Source organism: Lissotriton helveticus, chromosome 11 (genome assembly GCF_964261635.1).
Source record: "Lissotriton helveticus chromosome 11, aLisHel1.1, whole genome shotgun sequence".
In the NCBI taxonomy this organism is placed as follows: domain Eukaryota; kingdom Metazoa; phylum Chordata; class Amphibia; order Caudata; family Salamandridae; genus Lissotriton; species Lissotriton helveticus.
The window spans coordinates 356,547,923-356,563,800 of NC_136072.1; positions in this window are offsets into that span (position 1 = coordinate 356,547,923).

Below are 15,878 nucleotides of genomic sequence, written 5' to 3' on the forward strand. Positions count from 1 at the left end.
AAATGAAGGTGCAATTTGCGATTAACAATTTGCTCATCACAAATTAGGAATTTATTCCAAAAGTGCAGGGGTGTCTCAAGAACACCCTGCTGCAACCCTGAGAAAGAAATTTGGGGGCATATGGCGAACATAAATTTTAACAACATTCCTTTACCTCAAAAACGATTTTCAAATCATAACTTCAAAACACTACACATGGGAAAATTACTTAAATTGTCCTTAAGACACATAAAAGCGTATTTTGATTGGCTTTCCTGCATGGTAGGGTCACTTTAAACATGGCTATGTAACATAAACATTCAAAATCAAAATTTTCAATGTACAGGTGGGAGCATATTTACAAGCAATTTGCGCCACAAAGAAAGGTCTGACATTAAAATGGGAAAAATAACATCAGGGACAGTCAATTGCCTTATAAAGAACCATACACCATTATGTCCTTCTCATGAATTTAAAAACAATTCCTTTTTCCCAAAAACGATTTTCAGATCATAATTTCAAAAAACTGCACATGAGAAAATGACTTAAAATGTCATTGAAACACATGAAAGCGTTTTTTTATTGGCTTTCCTGCATGGTTGGTTCACTTTTATCATGGCTATGTAACACAAACATTGATAATTAAAATTTTCATGCACATGTAAGAGCATATTTACAAGCAATTTGCGCCACAGAGAAAGGTCTTACAATAAAATGAGAAAAATAACATCAAGGACAGTCAATTGCCTTATAAATAACCATACACCATTATTTCCTTGTCATGATTTTAAAAACAATTCCTTTTCCACAAAAACGATTTTCAAATCATAATTTCTAAACACTGCACATCAGAAAATGACTTAAAATGTCATTAAAATACATGAAATCATTTTTTGATTGACTTTCCAGCATGGTTGAGTCACTTTTAACATGGCTATATAACAGAAACATTCAAAATCAAAAATTTCCATGCACATGTGAGAGCATATTTACTAGCAAATTGCGCCACATAAATCATAATTTTCTCCTTAAAGCACACTATTCTCTATCTAAAGTAAAGAAATATTTTCTCACCTTAGCAAATACTTTGAGTTTGAAAACAGTCTCAGAAACACACCAATTTGTCTTCAGCAGAGCAAAAGGTATGCACTCCAGAGTCTGCAGCTATCAAAAGCACAGAAATGGTGTAATTCTTCACACATATTTCTCATGTCACCCAATCAAAACTCTTCCCTCACTTTTTTTCAAATGAAAACCCTTCCCCCTCTGCCCTTTCTGCCTATTTTCCATAGCAACCACCTCTTGGAGAAACTCTGGTGTTTGCAAATTCACACAACAATGTTGCAATTGAACTCTGAACTCTCAGTGCACCTGCATATCCAGTGCTTTCTTTCATTTAATGATTTTTTATTGACCACTCAAAATACATCTTTCAAAGAACACATCTCTACACCCTAACTTTCTGTTTTCATCAATCAAAATCCACCAATCACTGTTACTACTTCATGAACACAGAAACTCCACAGTTTTTTTCATTTCAAACTCACATTTTTTCAACTGCCATTTCATTGCCACACTTCATCTGACTGCAGGAGAACCTTCTCTCACCATGTTTTCTGTCTGGATTGTTGGTCATAGTTATATTCACTGGGCTCAAAGGTACGTTGAAAGCAGGAATTTACCTAACCTCAATTTACAAGATGTGGAAATTAAGTGGTTTGGCCAGAGAGGATTAAAATGTCACCAATTGATACCATTGGTGAAAACCTTTATGCATTTGCCAAAACCTGACCTGTTAATTGTGCACTGTGGAGGTAATGACTTGGGCACTTTGACTGGTGTAGGTCTGGAAATGCTTTTAAAGGACACCTTTGAGCAATTAATGGCACTTTTTCCTCAGACTGCCTTGGTATATTCAAATATATGCCAAAGACAGAAATGGAGGTGGTCAAACCAATTTTGTCCACAAATTGAGAAGTCGAGGAAGCATGTAAACAAATCTGTTTCAGCTTACATGAGAGACCATGGAATGGGCTCCCTGTACAACAATAACTTGCGTTACTACATGCAAGATATCTACAGAGGAGATGGAGTTCACTTCTCAGATGAGGGCAACAGAGTTTTCACTCTGAATTTAAAAATGTGCATTGGTACCTACTTATAAGTACCTAAATGTACCATAAACCCAAAAGCTCTTCTCAGAGCTACCCTACATCTAATCACTCACAATTATTTTTTTACTCTAACTATTTTCACTAATTTTCAACAAAATACGCTCCCTGGTGCGCTACCCGGTACGCGTACCGGGAGCTAACCTCGCGAAATTTTTAAAAAAAATGTTTCTTTTTCCGCACATATGGGCCTCCTCAGCCACCCTCACAAAACCTAGGGGGTCAAGATAAGTCTACCGTGCCCCCTTCTACCCATTCTGAACATTATTTGCCCTCCATCTTGTATCATAATTCGACCGAAACACAAAATGGTGAACTCTTGTTACGCTTAAGGTTCGCGTACCAGGGAGCTCACCGGTTCGCGTACCGGGTCGCTTCCTGGGAAGCGCACCATCAAAAAAGGTGGGAAAGTAGTTCACAGAAAAGCCACTGGAGACAATTTCACCAAATATAGAATAACTCATACTACATACCAATCCCTACCATTTTCACAAATTTGATTGGAATTCCATTTAGCCATTTAGCCTGTAGTCCTCTCTAAATACCGTGAGGTAAATTACTTCACAAAACACATCTGAAGTGTTGGAATTGACAACCAATTAAAATGTTACTTTCATTTTCTACTTTTTTTACATGATATTTGATTGGTTATGTACCCGAATATATATAAAGGAAGAGAAGGAAACACAGCCATTTTGACTACTACTTCCTGGTGTACATTTCATTTGGATTTTCATTAATAACTTCAACTTCTTTTTAAAGGTAAGTTGTTATTTTTAAAACTGAAGTATATTGTGCACTTTAAGTTAATATGGCAAACTTTTTCTGTTAGTTATATACTATCCCTCTGTAGTACTTATAAATTTAGATACACTTTTTTATATTCCTACTTCCACTCTGATACTATACACTGCCCAAAGATAAATTCTCTGATAAAAACTGCCTATCTAAAATTAATCCCAACAGTGCCCTACCTCTACTAATATATATTTTTTTATGCAAATTTCAGGAAAAATGGAAAGTGAACAAAACATTTCATTTGAAATTGTCCTTCCAGAGTCCAACACAGAAATCATTGATCCAAATGAGATTGAATTTATGGATGAAACATGGGACCAAGAACTACTGCAATGTGTGCAAGCAGTAGATAACCTCCTTGCAAATGAGGACATTTTACAACCTCAGAGACTACAATCTATATTCCATGATTATGAAATTTCTGACAATGAAATGTTAGAAAGTTTAATAAATTATGAAACACAATAAAAAAAATAAAAAAAATAAAAAAATAATCAACAAAACCAACAATCAATTAACATACAGCATTTGAAAAGTCTATCATTCATTTTTTATTGTGATACGCTCCCCAGTACGCTTCCCGGTTCGCGTACCGGGCGCTAACCACGAAAAAAAACAAAAAAAATTTTTTTTTTTTTTTGCTTAGCGGGGCCCCTTTAAAGCCTCCACATCAAACCTAGGGGGTCAGGGAGTATCTACTATGCCCCCTTAAGGTCATTTGCCCCTTCGCTTTTGACCTCCTCTTGTCTCTCGATCCTACCGAGAGACAAGATGGCGGCCGCTCCGGACTGTTTAGAATGTTGACAGACACCACAGAGCCAATCAACTTCGCTACGCGAAGTTCCGTTACGCGTCAAGTACGCGTACCGGGGCGCTGCCTGGTCCGCGCTTACAGATATATATCTTTTTTTAAACGTTATTTTCTCAAAATCCACTGCAGCACATATATTGAGACCTACAAAAGGCACATCGGGCTACCAGTCCCTACAAATTTGCCAAGTTTCGTGCAAATCCATTCAGCCGTTCGGGCTAAAAGTGAGGCTAACCGCCCTATGGAAAACTCAATGTTAAAAACACGTTTTGGGACCCCCCTTTTTTCTCGGCCCCCCCTGGACCAACTCCCCCCAAATTTCCAGTGGCTGCTCAGAAACAAAATGTTCCATTTTCCAGAAAATTTCAGCCAATTCCGTCCACAAACGCCAAAGTTATTAGACATAGAATTTTCAAAAAACCCATAGAGAAAAAATCCTAACTATATATACCTACTGGCGACCGCCAGTAGGTAATATATATATATATATATATATATATATATATATATATATATATATATATATATATATATTACCTACTGGCGGTCGCCAGTAGGTATATATAGTTAGGATTTTTTCTCTATGGGTTTTTTGAAAATTCTATGTCTAATAACTTTGGCGTTTGTGGACGGAATTGGCTGAAATTTTCAGGAAAATGGCACATTTTGTTTCTGAGCAGCCCTTGAAAATTTGGGGGGGGTTCGTCCAGTGGGGGCCGAGAAAAAAGGGGGGTCCCAAAACGTGTTTTTAACATTGAGTTTTCCATAGGGCGGTTGGCCTCACTTTTAGCCCGAACGGCTGAATGGATTTGCACGAAACTTGGCAAAATTGTAGGGACTGGTAGCCCGATGTGCCTTTTGTAGGTCTCAATATATGTGCTCCAGTGGATTTTGAGAAATTAACGTTTAAAAAAAGATATATATCTGTAAGCGCGGACCAGGCAGCGCTCTGGTTCGCGGACTTTTCGCGCAACGGAGCTTTGTGAAGCGAAGCTGATTGGTTCTCCGGCGTCTGTCAACATTCCAAACAGTCTGTAGCGGCCGCCATCTTGTCTCTCGGTAGGATCGAGAGACAAGAGGAGGTCAAAACAAAGGGGGAAATAACTATAAGGGGGCATAGTAGATCCTCGCTGACCCCCTAGGTTTGATGTGGAGGTTTTAAAAGGGCCCCGCGGGGCAAAAAAAAATAATAAAAATAATAATTGAACGGCTGAATGGATTTGCACGAAACTTGGCAAAATATTAGGGACTGGTAGCCCGATGTGCCTTTGCTAGGTCTCAATATATGTGCTCCAGTGGATTTTGAGAAATTAACGTTCAAAAAAAGATATATATCTGTAACAGCGCTCCGCTTCGCGTACTTTTCGCGTTACGGAGCTTTGCGAAGCTGATTGGTTCTCCGGCGTCTGTCAACATTCCAAACAGTCCGTAGCGGCCGCCATCTTGTCTCTCGGTAGGATTGAGAGACAAGAGGAGGCCAAAGCGAAGGGGCAAATGACCATAAGGGGGCATAGTAGATCCTCGCTGACCCCCTAGGTTTGATGTGGAGGTTTTAAAAGGGCCCCGCGGGGCAAAAAAAAAAATAATAATAATAATCGAACGGCTGATGACCATAAGGGGGCATAGTAGATCCTCGCTGACCCCCTAGGTTTGATGTGGAGGTTTTAAAAGGGCCCCGCGGGGCAAAAAAAAATAATAATAATAATAATCGAACGGCTGAATGGATTTGCACGAAACTTGGTAAAATATTAGGGACTGGTAGCCCGATGTGCCTTTGCTATGTCTCAATATATGTGCTTCAGTGCATTTTGAGAAATTAACGTTCAAAAACAAGATATATATCTGTAACAGCGCTCCGCTTCGCGGAGATAAAATTATATGTGTATTACCTAGCTGTTGCTAACACCAGTTAGCGACGGCTAGTAGGAGATAGCGACCATCTTGGGTCCCACTTTGCATGTGAGTGATATTTATCACTAATGACATGCAAAGTGGGCATGCCAAGATGTTAGCGACTGGAAACAGTCGCTAACATCGCTATCTCCTATTATCAACTTTTGGAAATATTCGAGATAAGCGCGAATATCTCCAAAAAGTAACAGCTGCCCTGAGCAGTTCTTAGCCATGTTATCCAATGGGAGGTGGATAACATGGCTAAGAGCATTAGCTCGGTAATGCATGAATATCGCGGAGTTTTCAGCGACATTAATGCATTGCGCTCGTTTTTTATCGTATTTGCGATAAACCTTGATAATAGCAAGGTTTATCTGCGATAATTTCTGACGGTAAAAAAATCGTTGCTAAGCATCGTTAGGGATAAATATCGCTTAACCTTGGTAATATGCCCCAACGTCTGTTAACGTTCGATTCGAAGGAAATCAGGAATTGTTGAAAAACATTGTGTGCGCCATCTTGTCTTTTTTCAAATGCCACACTTTTGTCGTGCACGGCAGCCATTTTAGATGCCTTGACCAGACCCACTCTGTGCACGCTGTCGATCCTTAGCATGGCTCCCCACCCTCGCAAGCATCTCCCCCAGGCAGTGGTCACCCCCGCTCTCTGTTTTATGCATGGGTAATAAACCTCCCCCCATCTGCGCTGTTCTTCCCTGAGAATCACACCCTGTGCCCGCCCGACACCTCCCTTTCGCCCTATTCACTACCGCACCCTCTGACACTCCTTTTCCTCTGTGTCCGATTGTCCAGGCTGGTCCTAGGGTATCAGCTAGCCCTGCAGATGTAGTTTATGGCCACAGCTGTAAAGAATCACCCGTCTTCAAAGGAGTTATAGTAGATCAAGGCCCACACTCGATGAGATCCGTCACAGCAGAAGCGTTGCTATTATCTGAAAACCATTCTGTATTGTGATTGGGGAGGGGACCGAGCGTGAAGCGGAAGATTCCAGGGATGACTCTTTGTACATCAAAGTTTTTACAATTATGTGTCACATTAAAAATATATAGCACTCCGACAAAGTAGTAAGATTATAAAACTTTAATAATTTATAAATATATACAAGAAAACAAAAATAGTAATAACATATAAACATTTTTAGAGAAAAACAACGAAGTAGCGGTCGGCTGTGCGAATAGTCCCAACGCAGCACAACGTCCAGATTTCCGGCGTGGGGCGTCGCGGGGGGTGGGTGATCAGTAGCAAACTGTTGTGCGAATAGTTCCAAGGCAGCAGAACGCGCCGAAATCTAGATGACACAAAAGTGATGTCTAGTAAGTTGCCACCCAGCAAATAACGGCGTGGGGCGTCGCGGGGGGTGGGTCATCAGTAGCAAACTGTTGTGCGAATAGTTCCAAGGCAGCAGAACGATGGCACCAAGGTGATGTCCAGTAAGTTGCCGCACTGGTTTTGGTATCCTACAATGCTGCTCCGAATAACGGCGTGGGGCGCCCCGGGGGAGGCGGCGTGAACGGGCCTCTCCAGGTGGAGTCTCGTCTGTTGTAGTGGGGCGCCCCTTTACCGTTTCAGTTGCCATTCCGTCCGCTTTTGGTCCACTGTGTCAAAATCCGCCATTCAGCTGAGTTGCGCCCACTCTTGCGGTGCAGCGATAGGCGGCTGCCACAGGACTCTCAAAATGGCGGCAGGCTGTTTCCTTTTTGGGCCTGGTCCACTGAAATGGCCCTGGGACACCTTGGAAATCGGACGCTTGTCTGCTAGGTCTTGGACCCCATTCTCGAAAGCGTCCCCTCCGCCTTGAGAATTCATCAAAAGTTTTGGGGGCCCCGACTCCTGCAGGCTTCTGGTGGGGAGCGGCTGCCATGATTGCTCGCGGAATGACCACGACGGAGCTACGAGATGGTGGTGCTCTCATGGTGACGCCAGCTTCAGTCTGAAACATCCAGAAACAAGGTGGGGCTTTCATCGTTTGGGGGAAAAAAAAAGTTTTCATCCAATGAAAAGTGTTGTTTTTAGGTCATATGATCAAGCCTTCCATCATTAGGAAACCAAAAGTAAAATGAACCAATGAAAAGTTTTATAAACAAGTCACATGACCTGTTATGCGGCATAGGGTATAAAATGCGGAGAAAATACGTTGGCACGTGAGGCGGCGTCAGTAGCGGACCGATGTGCGAATAGGCCGAAGGCAATACAACGCGCCAAGATCCGGATGGCATCGAGGTGGTGTCATAGTTGAGAGTTCTGAGCAGCGGTTGTAACACTGTCTGAAGCTTATTTGCAGCTGCTGCAGCTTCACTACGCGCCAAGATCCGGATGGCACCGAGGTGGTGTGTAGGAAGTTGCCGCACTGGTGTGGCCATCCTACAATGCTGAAAGTCGGCGTGGGGCGCCCCGTTGGCCTGTGAGTTTGCGTCAGTAGCGGACCGATGTGCGAATAGGCCGAAGGCAGCACAACGCGCCAAGATCCGGATGGCACCGAGGTGGTGTCTAGTAAGTTGTCGCACTTCTGTGGCCATCCTACAATGTTGAAAGTCGGCGTGGGGCGCCCCGTTGGCCTGTGAGATGGTGTCAGTAGCGGACTGATGTGTGAATGGGGCCAAAGGCAGCGCAACAATATTTTCTACTATATTTCCGGTGTAGAAGAGACCACAAGGCGCTGAGATGCCAAGATCCGGATGGCACCGAGGTGGTGTCTTGCAAGTTGTGGTACTGGTGTGGCCATCCTACAATGCTGAAAGTCGGCGTGGGGCGCCCCGTTGGCCTGTGAGATGGCGTCAGTAGCGGACCGATGTGCGAATGGGGCCAAAGGCAGCGCAACAATATTTTCTGAATAGAAGACACCACAAGGCGCTGAGATGCCAAGATCCGGATGGCACCGAGGTGATGTCTAAGTTGCGGACTGATGTGCGAATGGGGCCAAAGGCAGCGTAACAATATTTTTTGTATGGAAGATACCACTAGGCGTTGAGATGCCAAGATTCGGATGGCACTGAGGTGATGTCTAGCAAGTTGGTGTGGTCATCCTACAATGCTGAAACTCGGCGTGGGTCACCCCATTAGCCTGTGAGATGGCGTCAGTAGCGGACCGATGTGCGAATAGGCCGAAGGCAGCACAACGCGCCAAGATCCGGATGTCACCGTGGTGGTTTCATAGTTGAGAGGCACTTCATCTGCAGTGGGGCGCCGAGATCCGGATGGCACCGAGGTGATGTCTAGGAAGTTGCTGTACTGGTGTGGTCATCCTACAATGCTGAAACTCGGCGTGGGTCGCCCCATTAGCCTGTGAGATGGCGTCAGTAGCGGACCGATGTGCGAATAGGCCGAAGGCAGCACAACGCGCCAAGATCCGGATGTCACCGTGGTGGTTTCATAGTTGAGAGGCACTTCATCTGCAGTGGGGCGCCGAGATCCGGATGGCACCGAGGTGATGTCTAGCAAGTTGCTGTACTGGTGTGGTCATCCTACAATGCTGAAACTCGGCGTGGGTCGCCCCATTAGCCTGTGAGATGGCGTCAGTAGCGGACCGATGTGCGAATAGGCCGAAGGCAGCACAACGCGCCAAGATCCGGATGTCACCGTGGTGGTTTCATAGTTGAGAGGCACTTCATCTGCAGTGGGGCGCCGAGATCCGGATGGCACCGAGGTGATGTCTAGCAAGTTGCTGTACTGGTGTGGTCATCCTACAATGCTGAAACTCGGCGTGGGTCGCCCCATTAGCCTGTGAGATGGCGTCAGTAGCGGACCGATGTGCGAATAGGCCGAAGGCAGCACAACGCGCCAAGATCCGGATGTCACCGTGGTGGTTTCATAGTTGAGAGGCACTTCATCTGCAGTGGGGCGCCGAGATCCGGATGGCACCGAGGTGATGTCTAGCAAGTTGCTGTACTTGTGTGGTCATCCTACAATGCTGAAACTCGGCGTGGGTCGCCCCATTAGCCTGTGAGATAGCAGTTCTTTGGATTTGGGCCTGGCTCGTCTGCTGTAGTGGGGCGCCCCTTTACCGTTTCAGTTGCCATTCAGCTGAGTTTCGGCTGCTCTTGATGCTACAGCGACAGGCGGCTGCAACAGGACTCTCAAAATGGCGGCCTGTTCTTTGGATTTGGGCCTGGTCCACTAAAATGGGCCTGGGACATCTTAGAACTCGGACGCTCGATTTTTTTTTCCTTTCCTGTACATGCAAAAAAAGGTAAATGCCCGGTACGTTACACGCTTCATCTGCCACGATGAACTCTCTAGAGGAACCGAAAAAAAATATAGTTGTGGTAACTATACCATGCATTGTCATATGGAGAGGTGGCACCAATTAATTATAGTGCTGCATAAAAGAGAGATTTGGAGGAGAACCCCTGACCTGCTAGTACATTCATCAAAGAAGTGGCACTGAGAGCTTCAGAGGCAAGGGAAACGGTCCCAAATATTTAGAAGAACTTTGGAAAGATTAAAATGACATGTTTAGATTGTGGCAAATTTATTTCATGTGGACATCTGAGTGTTACTCTAATAAATACAGCATATGAACATCATCATAGTCGATGGTTGGTAGAGACATTTTGACTATATCCTGGACCTGCCCGTCCTCGCCCAAAATGGCGCCAGAATAAATGGGACTCGTAACTCCTTGTTGTGTACTGGTTGCAGAACCTTGAAATCACGAGATACGTATGCAGTTTTGAAGCACATGGCGGGCGGGGACGAGAATTGATTGAATATTTCGACATCCCTATTGATATTAAGTTCTGATGTGTTATTGATTACTGTACTGTTGAAAGTTCGAATTAACGTCACCCATGGTACTTGCCCGCAAATGTATATCTAGATAATTTTATTGTAACTGGCCCTGTCGTATTTTAATTATAAAATGTACGTCCACCGATTCCGTAACTGTTAGACACCTTAGTTCTTGCAACCTAATGGCCCGCCCGTTACGTTCCTCTACAGTGTAAATGTCTATTTATCATATACGATTACAGTTTGCTCCGTGGCCGGCCCACGTGGTTATAGGCTCGTATTTGTATAATGAAATTTTCACAATAAAGGTTTTTAAAAGAAAACATGGTAGTAGTATATACATTGGTAAAGTTTTTAATAATAGTCACTGTTTTAGAATCATTAAAAGGCAAGTGAAATAAAGCAGACCAATTACATGAAGGGTAAAAGGTATAATACGAAGGAACGCAGTAAAGATAAATGGTCAAGGGCTGTTGTGTTTTCTATTCCTGCAACAAAGTGATCGATAAGAATCTCATATTCAGGCGTATCGGCGACTAAGACAGCAGGTCGACCCTCTTTTGCTCAACGGCTCCGTCATGGGACGAAGAAACGCTCTTTTTCTCGAAAAAAGAATATATTTTACTTGCAGGACAGTTGTAAAATTTCCGGGAAAGTACATTAGCCTGGAACATTATAACATATATTTAAGAAAAAATAATGTTCGGAAGTAATGAAAAGCGTAATTTTTAGGTCATATGACCAAGCCTTTCATCATTACAATAAGAAAAGTAAAATGAACCAATGAAAAGTTTTATTAACAAGTCACATGACTTGTTATGCTTACGTTACGCGCTGCGCGCCCCGGATGACTTCCGGATGCGCTAACGCGGCGCGTCATATGACGCATTACGCGACAACGCAGGTACAGAATATAGTCAAAATGTCTCCACCAACCAGCGGTCGGAACACAACCCCTTTCAGCAGGTTAAATAGTTCTGTTAAATGACAACAGAAGGGACAGGCAACAAGAACCATCAGTCAAAGAGGGGAGGGCTAGTTCTTCTCTACCGGGTTACATTGGGGCGCTACCGGAACTGATCGAATTGGTAGTCTACAGTGTTTCTGGATGTTTCAGACTGAAGCTGGGGTTAGCATGAGAGCAGCACCATTTCGTAGCTCCGTCGTGGTCATTCCGCAACCAATCATGGCAGCCGTTCTTTATCGTTATTTTGGGCGGGGTGGGTGGCGGAGCCGAGCTGTTTTGCAGCCATCATTGTGTGGAGTTCAGTTCATCTCACTAGTTTTGTATTTGTCATGAGGGGTTGTTCCTAATGTTTCTATTTTAGCGAGGTCAAAAAGAGATCCCATTAGTGGCCTACTGATTTTGCTCGATTCCTTTTCTTTTTTTTTACACGATTTTTCGTTATCTGCAAAGACTAAACAGAGTATTGCGACTCTGTGTTTGTTTGTAAATAGAGAATGAACCAAAGAGAACTAATTCTAAAACAGTAAATACTTGGATAACAATGAATCAAATGGAGAGAGAAGCAGGCACGACGGATTACAATGGGGGCAAAGACCTGCGTTAACTACCTTTCACTATCTGCAAAGAGAGAGTACTCCTAATAGAAATGAGGGGGGGGGGGCACCATTCAAAGCAGATCAGTGTGCATAAACACGAAAATGTTTTCACTTACCACGTACTTGACATTCGACAGCTTATGATATTTGCTATTAAAAAACCATTGAAATTCACTGAAAAAACCATAGGTTATAGACCATATATAGTTAGGAATTAGCATTTACAAAACCTTGAAAATTCACTGAAAAAACCATAGGTTATAGACCATATATAGTTAGGAATTAGCATTTAAAAAACCTTATTTTACTCACACAAAACCATTGAAATTCCATATATAGTTAGTTGCACTAACTATATATCGCGCACCCGCAATCCACTGCTGATCATGTCACATATTACATCATTCATGACATGGTCAGTGACATCACTGATGACATCTCAAATGACATCACTGATGACATCTCACTTGACATCAATGATCACATCACTGATGATATCATTCATGTGATAATACAATGCATCTCCTCACACTCTAATATAACCTCCGTTACACCCAGTGTTAAATAGAGAGTATCATTTTTGAAACCATTGACACACCAATACTAGTTACTACATACGCACTCACTGATTCCTATGTCTACACACACATTCACTCATACAATCATTCATACATACAATCACTCATCTTTACAACACTATCATATGCACTCATACACCTATACAGACACTCACACTCTGCCACTCATCCATGGAGTTACTCACACACCTAGTCAGTCCTGAAAAGAATCAATCACACTTCCATTTTCTCATCTATACAGTTAAACACAGAACACCTTACATTTTTGAAACATATACTAACACATAGTTACTCTCTTATAGAATCACTGATACAAGTACACATTGATCTGCACAGAGTCACACACCTCCCAGCCAGCCATACACACACTCAGTCTCCCATACAAATACTTGTGCAACCAATCAATAACCCATATAGCTACTTATATAGCTACTGATTAACACGTGCAGCAGCTTGCACAACAACAGACATACTGATGCACACTTTTAGACAGTTTAGTCACTAACCCGTGCATTCAGTAAGACGCATTTAATCACTCACTCATACAGTCAATCACGCACCTACTAAAACCTTTATTCAGACACTTATACATCCACTCATTCTTCAATATGTAAAACATATTTAAACTTTACAGAAACACATAATCACTGGATGTTGTCATCAGTGATGTCACTGACCATGTCATGAATGATGTAATATGTGACATGATCAGCAGTGGATTGCGGGTGCGCGATATATAGTTAGTGCAACTAACTATATATGGAATTTCAATGGTTTTGTGTGAGTAAAATAAGGTTTTTTAAATGCTAATTCCTAACTATATATGGTCTATAACCTATGGTTTTTTCAGTGAATATATATATAATTTACACAACTTTTTTTACATTTCATAACAAAATATTAAAAATGTTAACAATTTATTTTAAATTAATATGTAGAAAACATTCTATAAACAACATTTTTGTACATTTGTTTAAAAACACTATTAAAATGTATTTACAATTATACATTTTTGTCAAAATTATAAAAGTCACAATTTTTTTAATATTAACATTTCTACATGTTCATAAACATTTCTTAAAGACAACAATTAAAACTCCTAAACATATTTTATATATATATTAGTCATATAATAAACTTATTTCAACTAAAATATAAAAAATAACACTTTAATGAAACATTTTTTTATTTAAAATTATTTTTAAATGATAAATCACAAATACATTTTTTTTTCAGTTTTCAAAAAGCTTTATTGCTCCTTACAATGATAACATCCTGCCATTCGCCTACAACCCGGGGGCCGGCGGCATTAGGGTAGAAGGATAGGACATAGAATTGCAGTTTTAACACAGCCTTTTAGCCGACAACCCTGGGGTCCGGCGGCGGGTCAGACATACTGTTGTGTACCGTTCAGTTTATAATCAAGTGTAGGATGTCAAACCTCTCCCTTCCCGTGGGTACCGTGGTGTCCTATCTACTCCCCCTGCCCCTATCCATTGCTGTGTCTTCCCTCCGTAAACCTCCTTGCATGACCCTCTATCGTGTCGTGTAAGAGCAAACAAACCCCCCCTCCCCAATCCGCATGCACACCCCTGCCCATTGACTACTAAGTTCGCAGTCGCACCCTATTCAATTCAAATGTTAAGATAGCCACCGTTTGATCTTGTACCCTGATCCTTAGTCGTGACAGATCGTAGCCCGTGCCAAGCCTCATACCTGTCTGAATGTCTCGGAGCTTTAGTGGAGGTCCGTAGGTATTTCGCGCCACTAGCACTTATCGTCCTCTTCTCACCTCTACGTATCCTCCTGCGTTTCTGGGGTCTCTCGTTGAGTGTGATCCCTCAAAAATGTGACTGCTAGTCAATTCCTGGTGCGTTTGATTGCACGGACCGTGGTCCCGTTACTCGTGGTTGCTCCCCCGCAGTGGGCCCAGCGTCTCCCACCCTCAGCTGTGTCTGGTACAAGGCCCAAAAGTTCTTTGGTCTACTAGTCGGGGGCAATAGCTCACTATAATTCTCAGATTGCGTGCAGCAGTATAACAAGTCGCGCGTCCATCTCTTAGCAGTCGGGAGTGGGCCCCTCATCCAGCAGCACGTCACTACTCGTCTAGCTATTAGCATCCCCATGTCTACAAGTCGTCGAACTGCCACCGGTAGGCCCCTGGAGTGGCCCAGTAGCGCTAGCGCTGGGTCTGGGGTCAATTCAAGTTCAAGCGTTGTGTTTACTGCTGTAAATATGCTGTCCCAGTATTGCTGTATCCCAGGGCAGCACCAGGCAAGGTGCATAAAATCGGCGACTGGTTCGTAACACCTCTTAAATTGAGCCGACTGTCTGAGGCCATATATGTGAAGACTCTCTGGGGTGTAGTACACTCTTTGTAGGAATTTGAAATGCACTAATCTGTGCCTACCGTTTAGTGATATCTTTTTAGTGCTGGTGCAGCAATACCTCCACATGTCATCGTCTATAGTGACCTGCAGATCTCTTTGTCAGGCCGTTCTGGCTTTCATGAGCTGTTGTTTTCTGTGTGACAATGTCAAATATAGATGTGATATTAATTTTGGGGCGTCTCTGTTGTGATAACATTTGAGAGTTCTGGAACCTCTGGCGGCTCTGCCATATCTGGACCTAGCAGGTCTGAAAATGCACTTTGCACCTCTGTGATATTGGAACCTGAGTAGCAGTGGGGCTGGTACTCCATCTGCAGCTGTCTGGTCCCAGGTCTTTACCGTGCCGTTTAAGAAAAAGTCTCCGGCCAATCGTATGCCAACAAAAATACATTTCATAATAATTTTTTTAATTATTAACTGCTCAAAACCAAACAAAATACTATTTAATACTAAAACAACTAATTTAAAAATTCTTTAATTGAAAAACAATTGATAAATAAATTACAAAAATAAATTCAGAATACATTTTAGATGTTATTTTATTTCAAACAAATATATTTTAAATTACTCCCCACCCTTATCCCCTATAAACCCAACATTTTTCCTCCCAAAAAATATAAATCAAAATTTTGTAAAACATATATTTCCTAAGGAAAAATACAAATATAAAATATCTACAAATAACATCAAAACATATATACATAATATACTTTAAAATAAAATGACAAATACATCAATATTATAAACGACTATATTTTTAACATTGATGTTTTCAAAATCTATGTTCCATACTTACACAAATGTTGATATTTTTAACATAGATATTACTTACCACAATATTCTTCTTCCTCGATATTCTTGACACAATATCCATGGCACTCAATATTTCTGGCTTGATATTCTGTCTCTGCAACGTCTTGGTCAATGCGACGTAATGGAGTCAGGGT